Here is a 19,598-nt window from a genome sequence, read left to right as displayed (position 1 = left end):
GCCTCCTGGTATAGCTCAAGGTGTGACGTGGCAGGGAGGAGCGGGCCTATATCTCATTGCCTGGTACACACTGTTTTTAATATGCAACTGTCCATGATGACTTCTTGTTTGACATGTTTGCTTTGTTTTTCTGTTGAATGTCGCAATTTTGTTCAATAAACACAGCCTTATATTTTCCAAAGAAATATGTATTTGTGTTTCCTTGGCGGCCCCTGACACCTGAACTTCCCATCTATTAAACCATAAGTGAGGCTTTTTTGGAATAGAGTTAACTGCAAACTGAATCACTTCTAGGGGCATCAAATGTTGGCAGTTAAGGCACACTGACACTGAATTATTTGCCCATGATCATACACGCTGGTTAAGCGGTAAAGCCAGAATTTGAGCCTATCCTTTCATTTAGGTGCTTCACCATGCATTTTCCCAGCTCAAGTTTGTAAATATATGTGTTGAAGTTTGGTTTTGAATACATACAATTATACCCAAATGTATAAGTGACATGATAAATCAACCTGGCAATGTATACATCACTGTAGAAACATGTTGATGAAAAAGATTAAGGACGTCATTTTGTTTTTAATCCTGAATTGGACGGAGGGGAGGACCACTCCTGTTTGCACATGGTTGCAAAAGCACCCCTTCATGCCATTTTAATTGTTTACACCAAGTACTGGAAAGGTAAATGGTAAAACACAGGCAAAAAACGCCTTTGTGCTTAATTCCTCCCACAAGTAACGATTGTGGAAGCCATCTGCAGTGGATTTCTTTGGAAACTTCCTGCTTTACCAGGTGTACAGGTCAGGTGGTTTTCATGGGAATCCATTGGTTTTCCACCAGCAAAAAAATAAATGCTTGTGGAAAACCGATCAGACTTGGCAGGGGTACCTGCAAGAGCAGCACACACACGTGTTCAGTCTGAACTCCTCTCCAAATTCTCCTGCCAAATCATACAAAATCCTTCACCACATGAAGTGTCAGTAATTCTTGCAGCGTCACTTTTTCCACTCCGCTTGACTTGAAAAATGACCCCCTATGATTGTAGCTTTATTTTCCCCATCCTGAATGGAATCCTACACGTTCCAGCATGCAGGTTAATGAGAGTTTACAAAAAAACTCATACAGACACCAAGTGAACTGAAATGCATGGCAGGGTCATTGTTTCAGACAGCTTGTTCTGTATGCCATAATTCTTAATCATCCAACAATCACACTTAAAGAGCTTATAAAAATCAGCACATAATACCTTCTAAACAAGACTGACAATAAACATGATGTGTTCTGTTTGCATGCAAACTCTGTTAATAGTTACTCAAACAGTATGAGGTTACTGTGAAACACTTGTGTATGGGCGCGATATAAATAAAATATCATATCATATCAAGTCAGTACTTATCAGTTTGAATCATGAAAAGTTCTATCAGGGCAGGCTAGACTTCCACAAAAAGATATGTTCTATCATGGTTAGTACCCCACAAGTATGTGAAGAAGTACTGAAATTGGGCCATACTTGTCATCCTAGCCTTGACATGCTCACGTGTGACCTTGTTGGATTGGCACAGCGAAGACTGATAGGCAGAGCAAGCAAGGTACCCACATCTGGGCATATACACTTTCACGCCAACTGCTTGGGCTGTTGAGTAGGCATGGGATCGGCATTTGCCAGGCACTGCCATAAGGGTACCACCTGGCTGTGAGATGGGAACAGTTTGAAACTGGTGAAAGTACCTGGGCATATGACGTCATTGCCTGGCAAATGTCTGTCTAATACCTATATACAAGAACTGTTTGGATTTTTGAAGGCTTGATGCATGACACAGAAATTAAACATGCTACAGAAACACATTTTTAGGAGATTTCTTATCACACCAGGATCTCAATTGCAGTGGCAATTTACTCATTAAACACTCAAAAGAATGCAACCATAGAACACTGGCAGGTGCTATACAGCACACATATTGGTGTTACTTTATAATAGATCGTACTCAAAAGAGTTCCCAGAAGGGTATGTTTCATCAGGGAGGGGCGGGTAGTTGGTGGGAATGTCATAGATATTAACATGTCAATGGTTATTCAGTGAGTTTGTACATGACCAAACGCACCCATGGGATGTGTGTCCCACCTCACATCCCATCTCCATCCTATTTGTGCTCCAGTGCAAGAGCTCTGGTTTACAGCTAACAGCCCAAACTAAAAAAGTATAAATGTAAGTCTCTGAATCAATCATAACCACCAGCATTGCTTTGGTCAGCCTTCCAGGCCATTGTTTGCAAATCAGCCTCCTCCCTGCTTTTAATGGGAACATGCCTGCCATGGCTTCTTTTCCATTCAGAGGGTACATGGCCTAACAATTGAGGTTGAAAAGCACCATTTGGTGGCAGAACCAGGCTCATTTGCTAATGCCTTGTCCCCTTTTGTATTGGCAAAGACATACTAAAGACTTATGGCATGGAAGACTTCTCAGAGCAATGGCAGTGGTAATGTTTAATTCAAAGACTTGCATCTTTCACTTTTTGATTTTACTACACTCTCCCCTGTGTGCAAAGGTTATATGTGATATAATCACTGGTACAAACATCGAGGGTGACTTGATATTTTTTTTAAAGGCACTAAACAGTTTTCCTAACATATTTTAGGACTGGTGAAATTATATAAACAAACTCTAGTGCTCGAATATTTGGGGAAAGTGTTGTAAAGGGCCTTTAAAAAAATATTGAGTCACCCTCAATGTTTTTTTCCAGTGACTAGATCACTGGATACCGTGTGCAGGCAACATCACCTGTCATTTATTGTTTGATACAGTTAACCATTTTATTAAGCATGATGGGAATAACTGGTTTATTCCAACAAAAAATAAACATACTTTAAATTACAGAAATCAACTTGTGAATTTAGGTTTGAGAAAATAGTTACCTTGCAATTGAGATGTTGGGAAATGTTGGTAAAATGAACAGTGCAGTTAAAAACAAAAGCACGCAGGCTCTTGCTTGATAGTTGTAGGTAGCCTGCTTGAGCAAGTGTGCTGCCTCACTAGAGGTGTAAATGGTCCTCAATCTCCTAGTCATTTGTGCATTCATGGCTGTGGGACATAAATTACTGCCCAAGCCAAACAGACAAATCCTGTCCAGGCCTGCTGCTGTGCAGACCTTCAGGATGCTAATCGGACTGCAGTATGTTTAGAGTGAAATCCCCCTTGTGTTCCCCCTAGACCCCCTTTACAGTGGGGTTTCACACCAATGGCAAGGGCTCTGTTCTAGGGGTGCCAATGGGTGGCCGTGGCTGTGACTGGTCCCCCTGCTGGAGCCAGGCCTGTCGCAGAGGAGCCTGGTATCCAGTGGGACTCTGAGGATACCAATCAACCAGCTGGCGCGCCAGACAGGTAGGTCAACAGGGGAGTGAGAGAGAGAAAGCAGAGGAGAAAAGGAAGTTTTTGAACTCCTTTCCGGAACTTCAGGTGGTCCTGCTCAAGTTTGAGAGGGGCAGGGAGACCATTCCAGAGGGAGGCACCTCCAGAGAAGAGTGATCTACACCCTACTCGCTTGCTGGTGAAGCGTCTGGCCCTCAGGGAGTTGGAGGTTGCTGAGGGAAGGGCTCAAAAAAGGAGGTATTTTAGAAGAGAGAGGTGAATGTAGTGCAGACCCTGGCCCTAGAAAGCCTTGTGGGCGATGCAGAGGGTTTTGAACTTGATCCTTGCATCAACTGGGAATCAGTGGAGAGATTGCATCACATGTAGTAGGCTACCTCAAGCAAGTTGGTGCATTGTTTTTAATTATATAAACTCTTGTGTTATACATAACTGGTAACGAGCATGTGAAAACATACCCAACAGTTTTAAATTAGCACCTGCGGTTTGCGGAGCAGCCAATTTAGATGCATCCAATCAGGGTAACCTGACGGTACAATCCTGCATTGCTGCAGCCTGTCTGCTTCTCTGTTTCTCCCCTCACCCCCTATTGTGAATCTGTTTCTTACTGGCCATCTTACCTGCAGTTTATTTTTAGAGAATGAATGGGACATTGAGCAGCTTTGTATTACCTAAGAATCAAAAAGGATCTTAGTGCGGCCGACATTAACCCACACTGGTGTATTAGAGAAAGATTGGGCAGCTGGACACAGCTTGAACTGCACAGTTTTTAGCTGTTTCTTGTCTTCATTGCGCCTGATTGTATGTGTGGGAGGTGGAGCTTGGACACAACCATGGTGACTGTGCCATATGTCACCAGAATTATGCGGTCAACAACGTGGCGGTGGTTGTTTCAAGCACGCGCTCCTCCTCGATAGTATTTTATTGATGCAGAGTGGAGACTCCTAATCTGGGTGATCCAGTTTGATATATGCTTAGAGATATCATGAACAAAGCCCCATTTTTTAGACCTTTTTTTCTGTAACGTAGGAAAATCTGAGCCGACACGTGTTTTGACCAAGAATGTCTTTTTCAATGCTCTATAAAGTATGTAAAGATTTGTTTACAGATTGGGTGGTGCAAAAAGCACAATATGACATAGAAGTAGATCACACCAAAGTAATTATGACAATATTATACAGTAAGAATATAAAAAATACAAAAAGTAGATGAATAACAAAAAATATACCAATTGTTCCCCATGCATTTTTGTGATGGTTTTGGTGAATGCATAGGAGTAACAAATAGAGTATTTAGTAGTGAACTTGTATAGGTGAGGCTAAATGTACTTCATGGGTGATCTATAATAGCTCATCTTATCTTGCCTAAATTGTGTGATGCTATGCGTATTTCACATAAAAGAATTTTCAAAGTTGGATTTTGGGAGTTTCCTTGCTCTGTATTCTTTTGAAAAATGATCTTGATCAGTAACCTTGATCCATGTCACCAGTGAGAATGTGTACAAATTCCCTATAGAAAGAGTGTAGCTAAAAGGAGATAAGTGAACTCACTGTGATGAACCCGATGGAGTCACCACTAATTTCCAAGCAGTGACGACCTCCCATGTGGCCATGGGATGGCTGCCGCTATCTGACCCTGAGGGCGGGTGCTATGTGAGGGAGGATAACATGGAGGGAGACAACCTTTGGGAAGATGTCATGGCTTCATCGGGTGAGACATGGTATCCCCCATTTTCCCATGAAAATATCCCTCCAATATCGTATACCCTCATGGCCTATTGTTATACACCCATTCCTCCCATAAAGAATGGGGAGCTCACGCTTTCCAAATCCACCTACCATTAATCCAAGAATAATTTTCCCTTTTAGACTACAGAAAATATCTATTAAAGACTGCCAAACCATTTCCAAAACTTGGACTTCATGTCCCTAAATGACCATAGTAGTAGGACAACGAAGAAGAAGAAGAATCGAGCAATGCAGAATGTGGAAATTCCGAAGCTCAGTGAGCATTCCAGAGTTTACTCCTACACACCTGTGCCTGGGAAGTTCAAAAGGCAAGCGAAGCAAAACGTCAATGTTTGCTGCTAGCAGCAGAGAACAGCGTCTCTCCATGAGGCTGAGAATATCGAAGGGCGAGTAACGGAGTGGTGGAGCCAGGCAGCTCACCAGCGACGAAGGAGAAGTCTGCAGAGGAAAGGAGACACACTGCAGGATTGCCAGGTGCTAGTGAGGGATTCCTGGGCATTTGCATGTGATCAAGAGCAGTGCTGTCCTTACCGGTGCCCAGACCGAAGTAGATGTTGGAAGTGGAAGCCGCGAGACCCGAAGAAACCAGACACAGGCGGCCATGAGAAGGAAACAGATGGAAGTGCTTCTCAGGTTGACTGCAGGAGCATACAACGATGCAGACGAACGCCAGTGAGTCTTCCCAGAGGCCGTGGGGATCACGGGGCATGTCAGCAGGTATGCTGCAAGCAAAATAACGAACAACAAGCAAGAGAGAAAGAGGCAATGTATTTGATATTTTAAAAAGGAAAACATTGCAAATTAAGCCCATAGAAGAGGATGAATGCAAATTGTGTGAACAAAGGAGAACCTAAAACCAGAATATATATAAAGAAGATATATTTGCCAACCAAGATTGTTACCTAAGAAGTCCTGGCAGGAGAGTATGCCAGGCAACCATCACAAGAGTGTGAACCTAAGAAATCCTGGCAGGAGAGTATACCAGGCAACCATCACAAGAGTATGAACATAAGAAAACCTTGTAGGAGAGTATATCAGTTTTCATTTTGGACATTCTGACAACGGCAAATCCTTAGTTTTTGGTTAAGGTAGGGAAATTCCTTTTATAGCAGGGACAGAGAGGCATTTTCCCACCACTTCGTATTTACAATTGAAGTCTTTAACCAAAAACATGGCTACTTGTGTCCAAGCTTCATTCCTCACTCCTCACGTCCGCTTGTTAGTGACAAAACGTACATTCTTCTCATAGCATTTGTTGCTGAATAATTCCTAATGTTTATGATAATAAATGCCAAAAATAAATGGGGTTAAGGTACCCACCTACTGCCACAATATGAGTTTATGATGACTGTAAGAAACCTGAGGGTATTCTCACTCCTAAACCCTCTAGATCCTCTTCTCGGGTGGTCAGGAAAAGGCCATTGCTTTTGGATCCTGACCCTGGGGCGGAGAAGCAAGGGAGGAACACCTAGGTGGAGGGTCCTCGGAGATTGTGAGTGGGGTACCCACAGATGAGACATGGTATCCCCCTTTCCCTAAAGAAATGACCGACCTAATCCTCTCCCAACCTTTATGGGCTACTGCAAGACCTCTCCCCTCATTTCCGCACACTTAACCTTTGAAAGTACTGGGATGAGGAAGAAGTGACTGGGAGTACTGAACACTACACCTTCATTTTACCACTCTGTTACTGGTACGAAGATGATGCCTGCAGAGTATGGTGAAAGTCAGGCATGTCCCCTTAATCATGGTCAGGCAAACTTAATGAACGATCCACACCTGCAAATTGTTAAGCGGATGCAGGTGTATAAAGCGAGAGCCAGAGTACACTGCAGGGAGGAATGGGGAGGCCTGTGTGGAGGAGACCAGCAGGGGACCGGGTTTTGCAAGAGGCAGCCATGGTGGGACCTGTGGAGGAACCAGGACACTGGCCAGCAGCCCAGAGAGGGAGTCGCTGTGGCAAGGAATCAGCAGCCGAAGCTGTGAAGTACAGAGGAAAGCAGGACGCCACCCATGTCCACTTAGAGGCAGCGGAGAAAGCAGCGTGTGCAAAGCAGACCCTAGTGTGCCAGCGGGGCTCGTATGAGCTGGCCCGCCAACCTAGGAAGCAGGAAAAAAGCAGCCTGAGCCATAGAGGAACAGCACCGAGGACCGGTGAGTGTCGGAAAGAGGCATTCGACAGCCAGGGGCGTTCCTAGCGGGAAGCAACTAGGTAATGAATTACCAAAGTGAATGGAAACTTGAAATGAATCATATTGAATCCATATTGAATACAGAATTGAATAGAAACTTGAGATTAAGCATATTGAATACCGAATTTAATGGAGACTTGAAATGAAGCATACTGAATACTGAACTGAATGGAAACTTGAAAGTAACCATATTGAATATGGAATTGAGTAAAACCTTATGGGAAAAAGCAAATAACAGAGGACAACCAAGGAGAAAGTGCACATCTGAAAACAACATTTAGGAAAGAACGCAAGTTTGAAAAAGTGCCATAAAAAGGTGGGCCATGAGCAAGAACACAACCAAGTGAATTTTATGTGTAAATGCAGTGTGGCTAGACCAAAGACTGACAGGAGGTGTGTGACACGTTATGGCAGAGCCAAGAGGCTGAGCCAGATGAGTGCAAATACTGCACATAAAGCCAACGGGCCCACCAAGGAATGTAACTCTGTACACAGGGACAAGTCTAGCAGAACCTGCGTGGGCTGAGGAGCTGATGGATCCTGGTTGTGCGACCTGAGATGTGTGGACCGTGTGGTCTGACAACTGAGCCTAGACTAGTGAATGTTGAACTTGGAGATCTAAAGACATTTTGAAATAAACTAAGGAGAAGCACTGCAAGTGAACTGGTGAGGCAATCCAGAAACAGGATCAGGCTGACCTTGATTTGTGTTAAACCTTTTGAAAGACTTAAAAAAGTACAAGTGACTGAGCTAAAGTCTTGGGGAAGGGAACCCTGACTCTTGAGGGACTGCAAGTATTGTCTTGAGAATGAAGCATTGAGATCCTTTTCTTTTGAACTGTGTTGCTTGAAACTTGGGGAAGGGAAACCTGAGGATTGTGTGGAACTGTTACCTTGAAAATAAGAAAGGTAATTCTGAAACCTTTGTGGAACTTTCTTGAATGTGGGGAAGGGGAGCTGAAAAGGAAGCTAAGAGCTGGAATAAGCTCAGAACTTTGAGTTGATCGCCATTATTTTGATTATTGAAATCCCAACACATTGTTTAGCTTTAGTTGTGAGGGCAAGCATAGGTTTTGGACACAGACAGACTTTTAAGTTGAACTCTTTGACTCATACTTTCCTTAGTTTTGTTGAGGGTGGGAAATCGCACCTTAGCATTGGGCAAGTTAGGCATTCTACCATCATGACATTTAAGTTAATATATATCTTTTATTTGAACTTTAAGTCTGTTTTCTGTATCTTTCTTCATTATGCCTTCACACAACCTAATAACCAAATAAATAAAAGCCCTAAGGCTGTGTATGTTAAAGTCAAAACCTAGCAAGCTGAACTGAAACTTAAAAGGGGCCTGGCTAAGAAAAGGATCCCCCAAACCCCTTACCTTAAAGTAAATACAAAGATGGGATTGGTCTGGGCATCCAGTGTTGGAGATTACACCTCCAGTATCTAAATCTGACTTAGCACGCAGTAGCGTGTGACGTCACTAGCTAAGGTGTGACCATTCAAGTCCTGCGACTGCTGTGCAGTATTATGTATATTTCCCATAAATATTTGCGTCTTACAAAAGAGGAGACATACTGATGCATTAATCCCTTTTGCGAGCAATAATTAAACTATATGGTAATCATACTTGAAACTATAGCAGTCTGTTGGCAATGTAGATATATATTCTCCATGCATTGTAAATGTACGTCATACACTGCTATTCAAAATTGATTATGTGAATTCTCACTAAAGGAGAAGTAATTAAAACATCTGCGAGGTTAGCCAGAATAATATGGCCAGTACTAATAGTGGAGTCTGTCTGATACAAAAGGGGTACCTGGTATATATCTTTGGTCCTCCAGGTGAGTATACACAATAAAGCAAAGTAGTGGACCAATAGATTAAGGATGACAGGCTATCAAATGGGTTATCAACTCTTAACAATACATTGTGTTTATTTCATATATCAAAAATATACAATTTAACCATACTAAAAGGGCTCAACAAAACATTTCCCATCATTCACAATTCATTCATAACTCATGTATACCATCTTCATACTATCAAATATTCATCATATGGGTTTATCAGTGTTCCCGTAACAAAGTGAAAATGATGTCTTTAAACTCAGAACTCCTGACTTTTTAGATGTAGCCCTCTGTGTTTTAACAGGGGTTGTATGTGTGTCGACACGTGTTTCTGTTGCAGTCCAAACATGGGCTTGAAAAACCTTGCCCCAATGTTCTAGTCAAACTTTATCAGGACAGAGTGCAACAGTCCAATGTGTGTTGCCTCTTGATTGAATATGGTGAGCCTCTAAATCTCTGCTGGTTTTCAGGGGACGGTGGCTTGATGCTGGGAGAATTCCCTAATATGTGTGCTTTGGCATTGTCCACCAACGAAATTCTTTTGCTCACTTTTAGACTTAGCTAAAAAACGCATATACATTCTGCGTAGGTTGAGTTCTCCCACAAATCTGATGTGTTACGTGTCTTCAAGTCGATGGTGCACCTACTGGTGCATCGCTAGGAGCAATTTAGGACCTTGACTTCCCAAACCACTCAATTTCTCCCTGATTCTAATCCTGAGCTCTCTGATTGTACTTCCAATATATAGTTTATTGCTCACACCTATCATAATGTACACAACAAATTTAGTTCTGCAATTGATCAAATCATTAATAGTGATGGTCCTGTTGTCTTTTGTTTTAAGTTCATTCATTTATCCTTTGCATATTGGCACATAGTGCATGTTCCACATTTCTAGAACCCTTTTCTGTCCCTTCTTTTCCACCATTCTGTTTCTTCAGTGGTTGGCTCCCTATGCATAAACGATGGGCAAAGTCTGTTTTTAAGGGTCAGTGCTTTTGTGTATGTGATGCTAGGTGTATTGGCCATAGTTTGCCTAAGGTCTGGGTCCATTTGGAGCACATGTCAATGCTTGGCAAGGATCCTATACACTTGTTTTCTGTCACTATAAATTGGGTAATCATCCTGACTTTGTTGTTTTCAGTATATTCAGTTTTTTTGCTTAGGCAGGAGCAAGTTCTGTCTAGTTTTCTGCTCTGATTTCTTCTGTGCTTTAATGAAAGACGTGGAATTGTATCCCTGTGCCTGAAATCTTTGGTTAAGTAGTTGATATTCCTGTTGTAAGCAATGGTTCTCACTGCATTTGTGACGTGCTCTGATATATTCTACAATCAGGATGTTGCTTAATGTGTGCCTATGTTGACAGCTGGTAGCCAGTAAGATGGTGTTAACCTCAGTAGGTCTTGGTTTGTGTCCATTCTGAATATAAATTGAAAGGTCCAAAACATCTATTTCTATGGCACTTCCTGTGAACGTGAATTGTAACCCGAAATCATTATAGTTCATAGCTGCTACATAATTCTGCAATTGTTCCAATGTGCCGTTCCATAACAACAAGCTATTATTTATGAAATGATGCCAAGATACAATATGTTATGTAAATATATTGTTTTTAAATGCTACTGTTTCCATGAAGTGGCCTATAAAGAGGTTGGCAGGAGATGGAGCAAATTAAGCTCCCATAGCTACCCTTTAATCTGTTTAAAATGGGTATCATTGAAAATAAAAACATTCTGTTTTAGGGTAAAGTTCAACAATTCTTTTTTCATTTCCACATGCAGTCCTTTAGAGCTTAATCATGGGCGATTGATATGGACAAGGCTTTGACATCTAAAGTAACTAAAAGGTAGTCCTGATTTCAGGTTGTTTCCTCCAGAATCATGAGAACATGTGTTGAATTTCTGATCTAGGCTGGTAGCTCCAATACTTTCGTTTTAAGGATGGTATCAATGTATTCGGACATATTGCTGTTATCCAGCCTATTGCACTGACTATAGGCCTTACTTCCGGAAGCTTATCAAAGGTTTTGTGTACTTTTGGAAGAAAGTAGATGACTGGAATAGTTGGATGCTCGATAATGAGGCTGAGGATGATCAACTGTCCCTTTTTTCTGTATCATTTATTAACGAGATCTTTTGTGTGGCATTTAAATTCCAACATGGGATCCCCTGTTAATGTTTCTTAACACCCTGCTCTTTGTAGATGTAATGTGCCCATGTGAACGTAGACCGCTCTGTTAAGAATCACTCTGTTACCTCCTTTATCGACCTCCTTGATAATTATACTCTCATCACTGGAGAGATTTCTAAGAGCTTGCTGTTCCTGCATGAAATTACTGATCCTCATGTCGGGGGGGAAATTCTCCCGGGGTCGGCTGGGCCGTCCGCGGACCTCTGGGCAGGGAGGCCCCAACTCCTCCCGCGTATCCCAAAAATGAGTATGAGACACACACAAGAAGCAAGGTGGTTCTGCTGTTTATTGAACAACGGCAGGGATGGGTCTAGGATCGTACGCGTCCGTCCTGACTCTCAAAATTCATGGGGCTCGCAGGCCCTTTTTGCCTCAGTATGACGCGCTAATTGCGTCACCTGGGAAAGTTAGCAAAAAGACCTATTGCCACTCTGGATTGGGTCCTCGAGTGGTAGGGTTAGTATAGCATGCATATAGGGAACGTTGTTAGTGGTTAAGGGTCAGTCAGGTGGTATACTTGGGTTGTCCCTTCTATTAGATACATAATAATTGTTACACCAAGACCCCTGATGATTGGCTAATGTTAATGGCGTCAGTGATGAGTGCCCCATGTTCTGATTGGTCCACTCACGAGCCCCCCAGCCTGGGACCATCGTTGTTCCCAGCTTGCGGTGTACCTGTCATTTGTAACAATATGTAACTATGTGTTTGTGCAGACAATGCGTGGATTTGCTCATATGCCTGAGAGCAGACCATTCCCATCACTGTAGGTGTCCATTGAGTGATTTGATTGTTGCGGCCTGTGTCTCAAACGTGGGACCCAGGCGACTTCTCCCTCCTGGGGCTGGCACTCTGTCATGTTCGGCTTGGTCACGTGAGGAGAGACTGTGATTGAGGCAGAATTCTGCACATTTAATGTTGTATTTTCCACTGTGTGTCTGGCTTAGTTGGCAGGTGTGACCTTGGCTTTGGCTTGTGGCGTGCGAGTTGCAACATTGCCCCCTTGGCTCTCAGCTCTCGCTGGGCTCATTCTGCAGGGTCAGCAATTATACTCTTGCTCGTTCAATGTTCGTGGAGGCTCTTGCTTGCGGCCTACTTGGGCCTGGTACATAGGTGGGGATGTTCAATGTACGGCACTTTAAGTTACGGTATCATATTGCTTCATATCCAGTATCATGTCTTCATTGCATTTCTCATCACAATGCATGGGTTAGGAGAAGCGTCAGCAAGCATTTTAGACGAGTGCTTTGTGCGTCTTGCGTTTCTGCATTTTGAAAAACCTATGTGAAAAATAATAAAGATGCGCGTCAGTGGGTGTGTCCGTCACCTACGTCATAGCACTGAATATGTTCTTCGTGTGGATTGGTGTGGGAGTGTCCAGTGTTCATGGTTGCACGGGTGTTCTGACCGTTGGCTAGGTCATCATGGCATCTCTAACGATGTGTTTATTTACTGTTGGATGGTTCAGCCGAGTTCATCCATGCCGCAGGTGTCGGCTTAAGCAGGGCAGGCTGGTGGGCAGGCTGGTGGGCACATCCGTATGTTCCTGTACCAGGGTAGTTGGTCGTCTGGTAAATAGGCAAATTCCTCTTGTGGCGGGTGTCTGGGCCGCGATCCTCTAGGCCAGGGGCGCGAGGGGATTGGGGGGAGTCTTTTGTCCCATTCTCCCACTTCAGTCCCCCCTCTGGTCGACTTGTCGACCACAAACATATCTTTTTCCTTATCTCCTCTTACTCTCCACATTTTGTTACTCCTCCCAGGTGTCCATAGTGGTTGACATGATCTTCAAATGACCAATACATATACACACAGCTTCCTCCAGGTGTGCAGTATACCCATTTCCCGATGTAGCTCCTCGGGTTTCTTGGGTTTTCGAGCTTCACGGATGGCGGATCCATGTGGTTGGTGATGATTTGTTTGCGTAGTTTTTCTCTTTCTTTTATTATTGTGTCTGTGTGCTGGCCATCATCAGTCGGCATCAAGGGGTGCATACCAACCATTTCGATCATTTCGTCTGCAGTGCGTGCTTTCCGGGCTTTCCAAAACCTTATTATGATCAGTGCAGCTCCAGCCAGTATTATACACCCAACTATAATCTTCAGTCCGTCCGACAGCCACGATGGCATCCATGACCATAACATTGAAAACCAGCTGTCATCCTTCTTCACTCCTTTACTTTCTTCCATCATTTTGGAGTGCATCTGGGCCAGTTGTGATACTGCTTCGGTGAGTGTACCATTGTCAGCATCGTTAGCAGGAATAAATGAGCAGCATGATTGTCCTATCTTTGCGCAAACTCCTCCTTCCATTGCTGTAAGGGGATCTAATACGTATCTGTTCTGTAGTGCTACCATCCTCACTGCTTGCAGGTCCTCTTTTATTGCGTTGAATCCATTTACTGTAGAATTGATTGTCATCATCAGCTCCCACCGTGTTATCTGGAGCCATTTTGCGTTTGCGTAAGCTTGTAGTCCCGGATGTATTATTGACGAGAAAAACATTGCTGCTCTGCTGAATAGTCTGTGTTCTGGTGGGATTGAAGTGAGTGCTGTTTCCGATCTTCCCCATAGGTAATTTCCTGTCAGAGGTTCTCCTTGTCTCTTCTTTCTATTCAGGACATTGTTGTTGTTGTTGTTTTCGTTCTCTGACCCCTTCTGAGGTTGTACAGATCTCTTCTTACTCTTGTTTCCTTCATCCATTTTGGGGAAGTTCGCTATGTTAACATGTTTCTGGGGCACCACTAGTGATGGTACATTAATGTGTACCATTGTGCATATACCGTTCCACAGAGGGGGCAGTGTGTGGTATGCCTTGTTTCCGCAGGCCCAGTAGTGGTCCATTAATACTGCTGTTCCTGCTCCCCCCTCAGGTAACTCTATCACGCTGGCACAGTTGGTGTTGTATCCCACGTCCACTTCTCCTCTATGTTGGTAGCATATCTTAGGTGCAGACAGCGGCAGTATGCTCATTGGGTCTTCATCCTTCTCCATCCACGTCAGCATGGGTACGTACTTGCCCCAAATCGTCCAACATCTGTTATTGTGTTCATCAATAGTGGTAATATTTTCTCGTGTTACCATGTTGCTGCCAGCCACTCCTATGTCCCATTTGTTGTCCATGTACGCCTTCCCTGTTATTGTTACCAGTGGTCTTTCCCAACATCCTTGTGTACCAGGAACTTCAGTGGCATACCAGTCACATGGTAGGTATTGTAGCGTTACTTTCTTCGTTTCTCCCTTTTCAGGACCACTTGTCATGTATCTAAATGCTTCAGCATGCAAACTGCTCTTGTGGTAACTCAAATAAGTCTTGAGGAAGTTGTTTTCGTATGGATATGTGTCTTGCGTTTTCCACACCAGTCTCACCACCGTCCCTTGAAATCGCCCTCTCGTTTGGAATAGTGCCAGGTATATTATACATCGTGCTGTCTTTTCATCTATTTCTGTGGCAACGAATGTTCGAGAAGCGCTCATGGCGTATGGGATCAATGAGCAGACGCAGCAGCTGTCTTCTGTTGTCTGCTTACCTATTTGGGTCATGTGTTGGTACCACATGTTGTTCGAGGCGTGTGCTGAATCTGTTATGTAATTATCAATGCCTTTATTATCTGAGTATGTGCTGCGTTTAACTCTATTTCCCTTATGTGGAGACTTGCTAGTACCACCTGACGTAACACCTGTTGCAGCCGTGGGTGGAGGTACATTAGGTTTGGTGCAGCCAAAATATTTATAGCGTAACTTTTCTGCCATACAGAGGCAGCCAAAAAACCAGTGATCATCAAAACCCCTATCATCTTTTTTACAAAAGCTAGTCTCACCAGCATTTTGCTCTTACCTTGCTGCAGTCCGGCAGCTTATTCTTGCGATGTTAAAGTTGCCCGCCTGAAAATTCTCAAGAAGCTTGTTATTATTGTTAGTTGTTGTTGTCAAGCCCTCCCTATCAAGTAGTCGTTCAGTGCCCAGGCGAAGAGCTGTTCCCACGCCAGTCTAAGCGATCTGTCTCTTAGGGCAGGTAAGTGCTGGTGAAGATGGGGCATTGATTGTTCTATGGCCAAGATAAATGTGTCGTAGTAAACACGTATCCTCCTTCTTTTTAGGTACTTTGGCCTTTTTATGTAATATACAAATTGGTGTGATAGGGCTTCAGGTTAATTATCGTCTGAGGGTAGCATCTACTCCTGGGCAATGTACGCTGTTAATTATCTATTTTCTTAGCAATACAATAATACAAGGTACCTGCATGTGCGAGAAAAATGTTTACATGTGTATATGTGCAAAAAACAATGTCCTTCAATTGGGTGGTGGCCGTAGTGGGTAGGGGGTTTGTGGGCAGAGGGTTTGGGGCTCAACTGCCGGAAGTCTCTTTACTCTTTGATCGTGTGACCATGGGGTGGGCGGTATGCAAATTACCAGTTTCTATTTCAGTATTTGTCTCTGGGGGTTCTGGGGGGTGGCAGGGTATGGAGACACTGTGGTCGTCAGCTGTGGTAGACGTCTCTTTCTCTGTAGGTGACGCTATCGCTGTTCTTCCAATGGCCCTGTCGGTTTCGCTAGGGCGGGTCTGGAGTTTGCAGATATTCACGTCGTGTAGGTGATTCCAAGCACGCTTATCCTGCAACTTTACTGCTCTCGTAGATACCTCCTCTACCAGGTGGGTGCCAGTGAAGCGTGGGCTGTTCCACTTTCTATTGAAATTGCGGAGTAGCACGTGGTCACCTTTAGCAATTTTGCACAGTTTTTCCTTTTCCAATTCTTTATCCGCGTCTTCTTGTTGATCACTCTTAGACCTGCCCCGCGTGCGCTCGAGCTGTTGAGACACAAACACTACACTAGTAATCAAAGAAGACACATATTGGTACATTTCATCACCAAGAACAGTTGCAGTGTTTTCATGGTCTGTGAATGCTCTTGATGTTGGTGTTAGAGGAAGGCGCATTTGACGTCCGGTCACCACCTCGTGAGGAGTGAGGTGGTGGTCGGAGCCTGGTCTATTCCTTAGCTCAAATAGAGCCAGTGGAAGGCAATACAACCAACTCTTCTTCGTCGTTTGCTGTATCTTTGCAGTTGCCTCCTTCAATAGGCCATTCAGGCGTTCGCATACACCGTTGGCCTGCGGGTGATATGCACACGCAAATTTATGCTTGATGTTCAATAAGGATGTGATGTGAAAATTTCATTAGCGAAATGCGGGTCGTTATCCGACCGCAGTACCTCGCACACTCCCCACCTGGGGAAAACCTCCCTCACTAGAAATTTAGGTGCTGTGAATGCATCTGGATGTGAGCAGGGTCCTGCCTCAATCCACCTGGAGAATGGGCATACCACTACAATCATATACCTATTTCCTTGACATACGTTGATCATATCAAAGTAATCAAAATGGATGTGCAGGAAGAGTCCCTCTGGCCGAGGTATAGTACCTTTTATCACTTGCAGCGTGTGACCGGCCGTAAACTGTTGACATGTTAGACAATTGCTGATAAAATTTGTCACATGGGAATTTAACTCTGGGCAGAACCAATCTTCCCTAATTCGTGCTGCAATAACTTCCTTGCCTGTATGAGCTGGGTGGTGGAGCTGACGCAGGGCGGTGTTCAATAGTGACAATGGCATTACCATCTTTCCAGTGTTACCTTGACGCCATAGTGTGTCAGTTGGTGACATTGTACATCCTCTTTTTACCCATATTTCTTTTTCTGCCATTGGTGCAGCCGCTTGTAACTCCATTATTTGTGTGGCTGGGAGATGAGTGTACCCTTCGCTCATCAACATCTCTTTAGCTATCCCCCTCCCTCTCCCTCTCCCTGACTCTGGGGGATTCCATATCTCACCGAAATATGCAGCATACTTTGCATGTGCGTCTGCTGCTGCATTTCCTTTTGAGATATGATCTTCTCCGTTAGTGTGTGCGAGACATTTGACCAAAGCTAGTTCTTGGGGATCATTTATTACTTCAATTAACTCAGCCAATAAGAGAGCATGTTGCACTGGGGTGCCGTCAGCTCTCCTAAACCTTCTTCTCCTCCATTTTGTCAATCCTGAGTGTACAGTAGACGTGACATATGCGCTATCAGAATATATAGTAACTCTCTTGTCAAAGCTTTCCTTCAATGCCAAGATCAGTGCAACCAATTCTGCTGCTTGAGCAGAGTAATGGTGTCGTAATTGTACACATTTCACTGCCACACACACCAATTCCTCTGTCATTTTTACAACCGCTGCCCCAGTTCTCCTTATCCCATCACTCTGGTCTATTGTTGATGACCCATCAATGAACAAGAGCTCTCCTCCATTCAGCGCATCCTCTTCAACTTTTCTAGTACATGAGTACATTTCAGTAGTCTGCGTACAATCATGTGCATAGTCGCCTTCCTCAATAACTTCTGCTATAAACCTTGCAGGATTAACTGTGCTGCATCTAACAATTGATAATTCTGGTCTAGATAAGATGATCTCATAACCTGACGCCCTCTGCGTGGTTAGTGTGGATTTAGGCTTGTTCAATATTGCAAATAGTGCATGTTCCACAAATAGTGTGGTTGGGCACCCCATTGTAATAGATGATGATTTCTCTACCGCGAAGGCAGCTGCGGCGAGACCTTGTTCGCAAGGGAAATGACCTAACATAACAGGATCCAAGTGACCTCTGTAAAATGCTACTGGTTTGTATCCCATGCTTGTTTTTTGAGCCAACACTGCTTTCATTACTGCTGAGTCGCAATGTGAAAATATAAAGAATTGTCGTTCATAATCTGGGGTGGCCAGTACCGGAGCAGTTGATATTGCTTCTTTCAGTTCATCAAAGTCCTCTTTCATTTCCATTGTCCACCCCAATTTTTTCTCCCCTTTGTTAGCTTCTCTTAATGCTTCAAGTAGGGGTCCTATGTATGAGCTGTACTCAAATACCCATGCTCTACAGTAGTTGCACAATCCCAGGAACTGCTGCAGCTCCCTCTCCGTTTGTGGCAATGGCGTTTTTGATATAGCCTGTGCTCTTTGTGGTGCAATCTTTCTTCCGTGTTGGGATATTAGCTGACCAATCTATAATACCTGTTCCTGACAGTACTGTAACTATTCTTTGTCTACCTTGTAACCCTTTTCAGCTAATATTGTCAGCATCTTCAATGAGTCCTCCCTGCATCTTTTTTCGCTTGTGCTGCAAATTATTATATTGTCAACATACTGCAACACTGTGCTTTCCAATTCAATGTTTCCCAAGTCCATCTGTATTACTCTGTTGAAAATTGAGGGTGACTCGCAGTACCCTTGTGGCAATCTGGTGTGCTTCCATTTTGTGTTTCTGTATGTGAAGCTTGTCAGATCTTGTGAATCTGGATGCAGGGGTATTGAAAAAAAAGCATTTTTGAGGTCAATCACTGTAAATCGTGATGCCTCTGCTGGAATTCCACACAATATTGTGGCTGGGTTTGCTGCTATGGGGTATTCATCTTCCACTATGTTGTTCAAGGGCCTGTGGTCCTGGATGAAACGCCAAGACCCTCCTTTAGCCTTGCGCACTGGATAGACGGCTGTGTTACATGGTGATTCTGATGGTACCAATATGCCATTATTTATAAGGGCCATTATTGTTTCATATATGCCCTCATCTGCCTCTTTTGATAGGGGGTATTGTTTCACTCTAGGGAGTATTGCACCTTTTTTCAATTTTATTCTTACTCCCCCTATACTTTTTATACACCCCACGTCATAGGGACTAGTCGTCCATAATGATGTTGGGACTTTTGCCATATCCTTCTCAAAAAAGGGAACTGGGGTGGATGTGGGTGCTTCAAGTGCCATTGCTATTTTCTGTGCCACTTGTTTGTATGTCACTCTTAGCCATATATCTACACTCATCATAAATACCATTTCACCCTCTTCCTTTTCTTCTGAAAAGAGCTCCTCGTCTGACACCTGGGTGAGCCTGCATCCCTCAGCTAGGGCTATCACTGCCCTCCATGCTCTTCCTTCCCTGTCTTGGGCATGTACTGCGATATAATCAGCAGTCGCTATAATGCTTTCCATGCTCACTGAAATCACTTTTCCTTCTGGCTCATTGGCGGGTGTTTCTGGTCTAAACAAATAGGCTGTCGGCCTCCTCCAGATCTTTCCTTCTATTCCTGGCATCCATGCGAATGCCATGTCTGTTCCGTACTGGAATAGTTCCCCATCTACTGGCTCAGCCCTAATCACTGTCTGTCCACAATATGCTTGCATAATTTGCCGTGCAGTGAGCATGTTTATTCCAGGAGTGCA

The sequence above is a fragment of the Ambystoma mexicanum genome, chromosome 4p, assembly GCF_040938575.1.
Source record: "Ambystoma mexicanum isolate Mex_15411 chromosome 4p, UKY_AmexF1_1, whole genome shotgun sequence".
NCBI lineage: Eukaryota > Metazoa > Chordata > Amphibia > Caudata > Ambystomatidae > Ambystoma > Ambystoma mexicanum.
Note: the sequence above shows the minus strand (reverse complement) of the source record.